Source organism: Pavona decussata, unplaced genomic scaffold (genome assembly GCF_977016875.1).
Source record: "Pavona decussata unplaced genomic scaffold, jaPavDecu1.1 SCAFFOLD_94, whole genome shotgun sequence".
In the NCBI taxonomy this organism is placed as follows: domain Eukaryota; kingdom Metazoa; phylum Cnidaria; class Anthozoa; order Scleractinia; family Agariciidae; genus Pavona; species Pavona decussata.
In genome coordinates, this window is record NW_028145511.1 from 2,275,001 (window position 1) to 2,282,267 (window position 7,267).

At 38.2% G+C, this 7,267-nt stretch overlaps 1 protein-coding gene across 1 annotated transcript in view; it reads left to right on the top strand.

Moving 5' to 3' along the window:
* The window catches only part of LOC146473375 (uncharacterized), a 25,677-nt gene extending 21,409 nt beyond the window's left edge, over nucleotides 1-4,268 (top strand). The window contains exon 4 of the mRNA XM_085118628.1: nucleotides 4,133-4,268. The gene's annotated coding sequence lies outside the window, so the exon portion shown is untranslated. The remainder of the gene's footprint in view (nucleotides 1-4,132) is intronic.
* The last annotated feature ends 2,999 nt before the right edge of the window (nucleotides 4,269-7,267 follow it).

Genomic DNA, 7,267 nt, shown 5'->3' on the forward strand with positions numbered 1-7,267 from the left:
TCCTCAATCTTAAAATACAAAAGTTATAATATTGCTTGGAGTGTTTATATAACCAAACATATAATGCACTCTGAGTTTAAATTAAGATGGCAAAAATTTAAAGATAACGATAGTTTAATTGTACTCTGTTAAAGGCTGTATATTAATATGTAAGTAAAAATGATCTAACTTTTTTAAAATGTTCCTTTTTTCCCTTCATCTGATCACGCCAAAAACATGCAAAAACTCCATTGAAGAAGGATGAGACAAGGAAACCGTGGGTTCCCTTGCAGACACATATTCCTGTTGAGATTTCCAAAGCAATTCTGCTATTGCAAAGTGTGAAATCATGCCTAAAGTACCAGTTGTTGGAAAAAAATAGATGAGCAGTGCTGTGACCTTCTGTGTTATATGTCATATATAAGGAAGAACACCAAGTCTTCCCGCGAAGGGTTCAATTGGGACACAATTATTATTGAGGAGATACAGGAGGTCTCTGCTCGATTTCATTCTACTGCAAGTGTACCTGTTGTACATGAACATGGGAGCCGTTAGTACCCCCCGTTTGTGTGACATATAACCAGATGATGTTTGCACAGCCTCGTACAGAAAGTGACCATTTTCATCATATATCCTTGGTATCAAACACTCCTCTTGTAATTGGGAGATTAACTAACATAATTATTTTGGCAACCCTTCTTATCATTTCTTCATGTTATTATTAAAAAAAGTTTAACACAAAGGACACTAAAATCAATTACCCACCTTAAAAAACGTTTCCCTTTTTAATATTACTCATTTAAACAACAAAAATATTAAATATTTTCCACAATGATGATAATAATAACAATCACTATTATTATTATTACTATTATTATTATTATTATTATTATTATTATTATTATTAAGGAGAGGGCGCGGTCCAGCCGCTTGGGGTTCAGGTGAAGTAATACGGAGGATAATTGGGAAGTGGGTAATGAGAGTGACACAACCCAATGCCGTCAAAGCAAGCGGCTCACTGCAGGTGTGCGCAGGTCATAAAAGTGGGAGTGAGGCTGTTATTCATGCAATGCACAATATTTTTGACGCCAATGGAACAGACGCTCTTCTTCTTGTTGACGCCTCTAATGCCCTAAACAGTTCTGCTGCAGATTTTTGGTCAGTGCAGCTCATTAGACTTGGCCCAGTCCCACCAAACATTACGCAATATGCTGGATGACCTAGATTGTGGCATGATAGACCATTAGAGTCCAGGAAGGGCTTGAACTAAGAGTCAATAGTTTTTTGATTTTTAGGTCTTAGCAAACATTATTGTCAAGGGACAACAAATTCCCACAAGCACTGGAAAATTTACACAGTTCATTACTTTTGACAGGGTGTCCAGCAAAGGTCTCAACACAATGTGCCAATCATTCAGGATATTGGGGAGTTTGACAATAATAATTATCTGTTGTCAACACGAGAGCGGCAAGATCAGAGAAGAGATTATATTATACTATTCAGCAGAGTGTTGGTTGAGTACTTCCCTTGCCTGAAGTCAATAATTAAAAGTGTGATACCAAATCAGATCACCATCCAGTACTGAAAAGAAATGGCAAATCCTTCAGAAATTATCAATTAACCAGTTGTACCCTTTAATCAAAATAAATTAGGTAATGTGTGTCAGTACCTGAGCTATCTGACTCAGCTCTTAGTTAAAGAGTACACTTCACAACCAAATGAAGTTGGGCCCCACCAATTTATGTAAATTAATAATATAAACACAAATTCCCCAATCTATTGACCCCTTCCCTGTGCTTCCTATAGTACACACCCAAAAATATGAGAACTCAGATAAGATAGTTTTAATTTTACCCTGATTAAATGTACAAGGAGGAGTACTGAGGAGATTATATACATGGTATAGAAATTGACTAAGTGAAATATCATAGTCAGGATATCGACAGTCTCTCAACAATCACATTATAACTAATTTACTGATGAGAGGTGATGACCACTCCCTATACAGTTCTCATGTAAATAGTTAGGCAGAAAAGTTAACAAACCTCAACACAACTCACCGTCCTTATTTTCATAGCCTGTGCCAGGAAAAGCTTTGGTACTACGTAGTATTGGGATTTGAATTGAATAAACCAAACATGCATTGGAATGCATTTAAAACACTGTTAAAAAATTATTACTACTTCATTTTATTTCTAGATATATAGTATACCTGGGAGCAACTCTACAGCACTAAAACCATGCAAGATGTGAGCACTCTCTATCAGATTCGTCAGAAGTTTAGTCTGAAATGTCAGCCATCTCCTCTCCCTAACCCAAAGGGGGCGCGTCCCCTGTGGGTTAGGGAGAAGAGACGGCTGACATTTCAGACTATCAGAAGCTTGGCAAAAGGAATGTCTATCCAGAAAGAAAAACTTCAAAGCTTCTCATGACATGACATTCAGGACAGATGTATAAAAATGTGCTGATGTTTAAATTGTGCTAGCTTGCAATTGAACAGATATAACATTCTAATTATATACACTTTAATTCATTCTATTGCAATTAAAAAGGGGGCAAAAAAAACTTTACAACAGTAAATATCAAGAGGTGATTTAAATTGTCAAATGATAACTTACACTACGTGTTCATTGAAGCAATAATTTATAATAAGACATAACTTAAACAAATCCCATTTGGACATAAACTGACGTAAAGGGAAGGGGGAAGGTAATTTAAACATAAATTCAACACACAGTCAGCTGCACAGTTCTGTGCGAGGAGAAGTGATGGTTCCTTTTTATTTGTAAGTATAAAAAGTTATAAAGAAATAATTATGTTATTTACTTGTCTGTATGTGTTGTAGCAATGTCGAATCAAGTCCACCGTTCGCTCGCTTTTACAGGATGAAAAGTCCAGTTGCTTTGATCCGCTCTTACGGGAAAAAAACCCAGTTCCTTCGATCGCGTGTAACAATCAACTTTGGCTTTCTCGAACACTTTCAAGGCCCGATAACACCTTCAGGCCCGAAAACATCAACACGACTGCCATTTTGGGGCATTTGACTTCCGTTTTAATCTTAAGCATGCGCACAAAGACCGGAATCCCACGTTTTCTGGGATAAGAAATTCCATTATCCCAGAGTCTCTCCTGGCGCCGCCCCGCTGACCAAAAAGCCTGAGGACTCTGGGTACGAGATTGACTTATCGACAACTAGAGTTTTCGTGTGTGGAAACGCATTTCCGAGCTTTTATAGTTGTCGATTCTGAATTAAAGGGGAAGTATCATGGGGTTTTTGGTATCTTTGTTAAAAATGATGAAAAAAGACCTTCATTCAGCTGCCAACTAATTCTAGAATGATAAGAGGAAAGAAATCAACTCAATTCTTGAAAGGAACAACTCGTGATCTGTTCCAGCGCATTTTGGAAACAAAAATGCGAGAACTTGAAAAACATTTGCCTAACATTTTTCAAGTTTCAACCCATTCCGACCTACTCTGTGTCTGGCCAGAGGCACTAATCGACAGTTTTATTGCACTGTAGTGATAATTTATAACAAACTTGGCAATTACTTCTTTGTTTCCGGCTGACAGACTAACATTTTTGGGTTTTGAAATGACAGCAAATTTGCGTGATACTTCCCCTTTAATTTTATTGAAAATAGTACTCGATAACTATTTGCCTTGTCTGGGGAGGCTGTTGCTCAGACACAATTCATCATTTTAAATTTGTGCTGGCCGCTTGTGCTTAGTTCGTTAATTGCTTGAGGATTGTTTTCACTAGGACATAAGCATAAGCATAAGCATAAAGATAAGCAAGTGAGAATACTAGCTACATACGCCTAAGGACAGACGCACGCACAGAAAACCATTTCTTGACGGAATTCTCGATACCAGCTCCCCTCAATGTTAAGCAAGCTGGCGGACGAAACTGGGTTAACTCTCCTTGTGCTTGTGCTTATGTCTTCCCTGTTCTCGCTCGTGAAAACGGCGACATAACATGACATAAGTCATGATAAGCATAGTAAGCACAAGAAGAACGAACACGTTCGTTCTTCTTGTGCTTCTACTTGTGCTTATGCCGCATGTGTTCTCACTTGCTTAAGCGGCGTTTAAGCTTCTGCTTATGCTGATGTCCTAGTGAAAACCAGCCTTTATTCCTTTTAACAATCACAGATTGTGTGACTTGGCTATTGTGTGAGTGGTTTCCTGGGCCTGGGACCCGTTTACAGGCTCATTCTGTTCTTCGCGCTGCATGAAGAGCACTATGTGATTAAGAAGCACGTGTACTCCAGTGCGGAAAACGTAGAGGCAGCCTCCAGTAATGACGTGTTAGCATTAGACGTAAATTCACTCGCATACCATGAATACTCCAGTGCAGAAAACATGGAAGCAGCCCCCTGCGATGACGTATCAATGGTAGACATATATTCATTTAAATACCGTAAATTAGAAGAGATGATCTAGGATGGAACGTCTAATAGGGTGATCAGTGATAAACTCGAGACTAAAGTTTTAAAATGTAACATCGTGTGATATTGTAGAAAGGACGTCCGTTTTAATTTGTAACAATTAACAACTGAATAAATCACATTTAAAATAAACGAATATAAAACTTTAGGTTCTGTCTTAACTTTGAGACTTCAGACAGCTAGGTAAACAAATTAAGGACGTGGAACGGGGCTTCAAAACCTCAACGTAGCTATACAGAGTCTCTGTAAAACGAGACTATACTGATTAGACCAATAGAAGTTTAGAAGAACTTTGCCAGACCTATATTCTGAGTTTATTCATGCGTGAGGATCTGAGGTTTGGTTAGTTGTAAATTGTTTGCTTTTTTCTTAACGAGTCACTTTTAAACATTTCCTTGATGTTAATTCATGATCATAGCTTTCTATCATAATCTCATACAGCTATTTCGATTAACGTTGTCGGATCTTCAAAGAGGCTGCCACCTCATCTACTTGATATCCTAACATTTCTTTCATCCAAGTGGCTCGCCATCGTCACAGTATATCTTCACTGGATGGCTGATTATGATGAACTTACTCATAAAAAAAAAAAAATTCACGGAATCGAATATCTTGAGGTCTCAGTGCCTTACAGCTTTGTACGTAACGGTTGATCCGACAACGTTAATTGAAATAGCTGCAGTACTGCATGGTTCACACTTGTACAGCTGATCTGTACTAGTAATTTTATTACAGCGATTATCACGAGAGCTGTCTGTTGGCATTAATTTCAGCTCGTACTAGTTATAGTACAGCATGTATACGGTTGTCAGAGGTTCAGCTTTGTTATTTGATTGCATTTTTGAGCCCGTTCGTGCGCGCTGTTCCATCAAGGAACCTTCATAAGCTTTCTCTCTCTTGTCATTTTTAAAACATCTCCTTGATGTTGATTTGGGGTCATTGTAGCTTTTCGTATGCTAATCTAAACTGTCAACTGTGAGGTCGAATATAAATTTATTCATTTACGAAGCGTGCTTCGATCTTTAATCCGCTGCTTTGCGCTTCATTTTGTGAAAAAAGGTAAAATCTTTCCTATTATCGTAGGTATCACAAAAAAAGCGTTTGAAGATTTCTTTTCAACGTTTCCTAAGGGAATTAAGGGTTGCATGCAAAACATGTGTTAAATCTAAACCAAAAGAACGAAAAGCGACCTAAAAAACAGGTCGGTTATGCTCCGAGGCCTTCAAATATGGCGAACTTAAGCCACAACAACGCTTACTAGCTAATATTACTATGGAGATCCCTGAAGATGTGCAGAAAAATCACACATTATATTGCAAGTTGTCATGTCAGAGGATGCGTTTTTATCAAAACTGTTAGCATGCTTTGTAAAGTCTACTCTCCGTTTAAATTTTTATTAAGCATTGTTGTTCATTTTTTAATCAGTTATTATAGCATAATCAGGAATGGAGATCATGACGATACCATTTTTACTTATGAGCTTGACCCCTTGTGTTGCAGCAAAATATTATTTTTTTTATTTGTACTGTAAGGTTTAGAGTTTTCTAGCCAGGAGACTTTCCTAGAGTTGTCCCCAGTACTTTCTAACCGGAGTGAAGAACTTAAAACATCCATGTACATGGTTATAAAATGGACAAATTGTTCAGTTTACAATTATATAATTTAAATAGCGTCGAATACACCCTAGCTCGAAGCAAAGGAAAGTTTACTATCATCGAACTGGATATTCGAGTTTGCGTGGACCTCCCCCCCCCCCCGTCCCACGCCCTCTCGCTTACCGTCTCCATCCCCGATGATGGCTCCTGATTATGGTCAAATTTACTTTTAAAATATTGGCCTTTTTCAGTGCTTCTTTCCTTTTGCATCGTGGTGTGTACAGTGTGTACACTGTATCTCGTGTACGCGTTATCGTTCAGACTTGAACTAATAAACGCAACAGTATTGTACTCGTATTCTATTCACGTCTAAGTTGTAAACAACAATCAAGGACAAAAGGGCTGGGATATATTTGTATTTACAATGTTTTCCTACAAACGCGAAAGAAACACGTCACGCGCAAACGAGAAGTGTCCGTTTCCCGACCCTTAACCCCCTCAAAATGCCTTCAGTTGTGGATTTAACTGACTGAGTTCCCCAACCCCCACCCTCCTTAGAATGTTAAGCCCGGGTAAGAAAAGTTAATTGTGGATTTCAACATTATCACGGGGGAGAGGGGTCTGGTTAGTAACTTAAGTTTTAAACTAAAAACATGGTTTAATTGGTCAGTCACTCTAAATTAGCAATTAACGCGAGAAATTTGTAACATTTGTCCCAAGACCTTTGTCCTTGATTGCATTTATTAGGGTAAGTTTTCTAATGTTAGAGGGTTAGGGATTCTTACGTTTAGGGGTTAGGGATTCTTACGTTTGGGGGTTAGGGATTCTTACGTTTGGGGAATAGTTTTCTTACGTTTGGGGGTTAGAGATTCTTACGTTTCGGGGTTAATTTTCTTACGTTTGGGGGTTAGTAATTCTTACGTTTGGGGGTTAGTTATCTTACGTTTAAGGGTTAGGGATTCTTACGTTTGGGGCTTAGGGATTCTTACGTTTGAGGGTTAGTTTTCTTTCATTTGAGGATTAGGGATTCTTCCGTTTGGGGGTTAGTTTTCTTACGTTTGGGGATTAAGGATTCTTACGTTTGGGATTAGTTTTCTTAAGTTTGGGGGTTTAGGATTCTTACGTTAGGGGATTAGGGTTTCTTACATTTGGGGGTTAGTTTTCTTACGTTTGGTGGTTAAGGATTCTTACGTTTAATGGTTAGTTTTCTTACGTTTAGGGGTTTGGGATTCTTACGTTTGGGG